This window comes from Salmo salar, chromosome ssa16, assembly GCF_905237065.1.
Source record: "Salmo salar chromosome ssa16, Ssal_v3.1, whole genome shotgun sequence".
Classification (NCBI taxonomy): domain Eukaryota; kingdom Metazoa; phylum Chordata; class Actinopteri; order Salmoniformes; family Salmonidae; genus Salmo; species Salmo salar.
In genome coordinates, this window is record NC_059457.1 from 92,440,963 (window position 1) to 92,443,462 (window position 2,500).

Genomic DNA, 2,500 nt, shown 5'->3' on the forward strand with positions numbered 1-2,500 from the left:
GCTTCTACACCACTATCAGAGAGGGTTAAACTAGGCTTCTACAACACTATCAGAGAGGGTTAGACTAGGCTTCTACACCACTATCAGAGAGGGTTAGACTAGGCTTCTACACCACTATCAGAGAGGGTTAAACTAGGCTTCTATAACACTATCAGAGAGTGTTAAACTAGGCTTCTACACCACTATCAGAGAGGGTTAGACTAGGCTTCTACACCACTATCAGAGAGGGTTAGACTAGGCTTCTACACCACTATCAGAGAGGGTTAAACTAGGCTTCTACACCACTATCAGAGAGGGTTAAACTAGGCTTCAATAACACTATCAGAGAGGGTTAGACTAGGCTTCTACAACACTATCAGAGAGAGTTAAACTAGGCTTCTACAACACTATCAGAGAGGGTTAAACTAGGCTTCTACACCACTATCAGAGAGGGTTAAACTAGGCTTCTACACCACTATCAGAGAGGGTTAGACTAGGCTTCTACAACACTATCAGAGAGAGTTAAACTAGACTTCTACATCACAATCAGAGAGGGTTAGACTAGGCTTCTACAACACTATCAGAGAGGGTTAAACTAGGCTTCTACACCACTATCAGAGAGGGTTAAACTAGGCTTCTACACCACTATTTGCTGTTTTTAAAGAAATAGGAAGAAAACGTGTTTAATGTTTCAGCGAGGGAGCTTGTTCTGCACATAATTCAAGTAGCACAACAGTAAAGAGGCTTCCACTTAATTCAAGTAGGACAGCAGTAAAGAGGGGTCCACTTAATTCAAGTAGACCCACTGTACAGAGGAGTCCACTTCGTTCAAGTAGCACAGCTGTAAAAAGGGGTCCACGTAATTCAAGTAGACCCACTGTACAGAGGGGTCCACTTCATTCAAGTAGGAAACAGTAAGGAGTGATCCACTTAACTCAATAAGAACAGCAGTACGGGTTCATTCACCAGTAGTGTGAAGGGGCTTTAAAACGACCTTCTGTTTTCTCTGGCATAATAACAGGGGAGAGGCTCAGAGAACAGAGAAAGGTGATAGAGAGGGAGACAAAGAGAGAGATACAGGCAGAGAGAGAGAGAGAGAAAGAAAAGGGAGAGCGAGACAGAGGGGGAGAGAGCGAGAGGGAGAGAGACAGAGAGACGGAGAGACAGAGAGGGAGAGGGAGAGAGAGAGAGAGAGAGACAGAGAGACAGAGAGAGAGAGAGAGAGAGAGAGAGAGAGAGAGACAGAGAGACAGAGAGACAGAGAGGGAGAGAGAGAGAGAGAGAGAGAGAGAGAGAGAGACAGAGAGACAGAGAGGGAGAGAGAGAGAGAGAGAGAGAGAGAGAGACAGAGAGACAGAGAGGGAGAGAGAGAGAGAGAGAGAGACAGAGAGAGAGACAGAGAGAGAGACAGAGAGAGCGAGAGAGCGAGAGAGAGGGAGAGAGAGAGAGAGAGAGAGAGGGAGAGAGATCTTATATAAGATGAATGATCAGAACACAATGAGAATAAGCCCCAAGGTGGCTACACAATATTCACCGTTTATATAGTTTATGTCCATCAGTTTATCTCAGTTATCTGAGAAAGAAACAGGTTCAGTCCCATTTTATGGACATGAGTTCTCTCCCACTGTGTGTGTGTGCGTGCGTGTGCGTGTGTGAGTACTGTATGTGTACTGTGTGTGTGTGTACGAGAGAGAGAACATGGCAGATGGCTGTGGCACGCTGCGTTTTCAGAGCGCTGAGATCTCGCCCCACTAAACCCCACCGTGCCATCCTTAGTCTCATCCATAACGCCCACTGTCACCTTGTCTCTCTGTCTGAGTCCTCAGTCTGGAGAACTGTTGATACTGATCCCAATTACAGAGAATACAAACCTAGTGACATTCTAGTCAAGTCTAGTGAATTACTATGGGTACACTCAATATGGCCGCTGGATCCGTCCACCGATCAGGGACCATTGTCTAGTGAATTACTATGGGTACACTCAATATGGCCGCCGGATCCGTCCACCGATCAGGGACCATTGTCTAGTGAATTACTATGGGTACACTCAATATGGCCGCCGGATCCGTCCACCGATCAGGGACCATTGTCTAGTGAATTACTATGGGTACACTCAATATGGCCGCCGGATCCGTCCACCCATCAGGGACCATTGTCTAGTGATTTACTATGGGTACACTCAATATGGCCGCCGGATCCGTCCACCCATCAAGGACCATTGTCTAGTGATTTACTATGGGTACACTCAATATGGCTGCCGGTCGGTCCACCCATCAAGGACCATTGTCTAGTGAATTACTATGGGTACACTCAATATGGCCACCAGAGGTACAGTCAAGTAGGTAGTACCATCAGCCATACTCTGTGTTGGGACGTACAGTCAAGTAGGTAGTACCATGAAGCATACTCTGTGTTAGTAGCTACAGTTAAGATTGACCACCGTAGTATTAATGTCATATAAGTATGAATATTTTATGCTTCATATACTGTTGTCTATTCTTCTTCATGTAACACGTTGAAT

The 2,500-nt window shown here is 45.8% G+C and overlaps 1 protein-coding gene across 1 annotated transcript in view; it reads right to left on the minus strand.

The window, feature by feature from the left end:
- The window catches only part of LOC106593108 (protocadherin-9), a 499,821-nt gene that overhangs the window by 184,854 nt on the left and 312,467 nt on the right, over positions 1 to 2,500 (minus strand).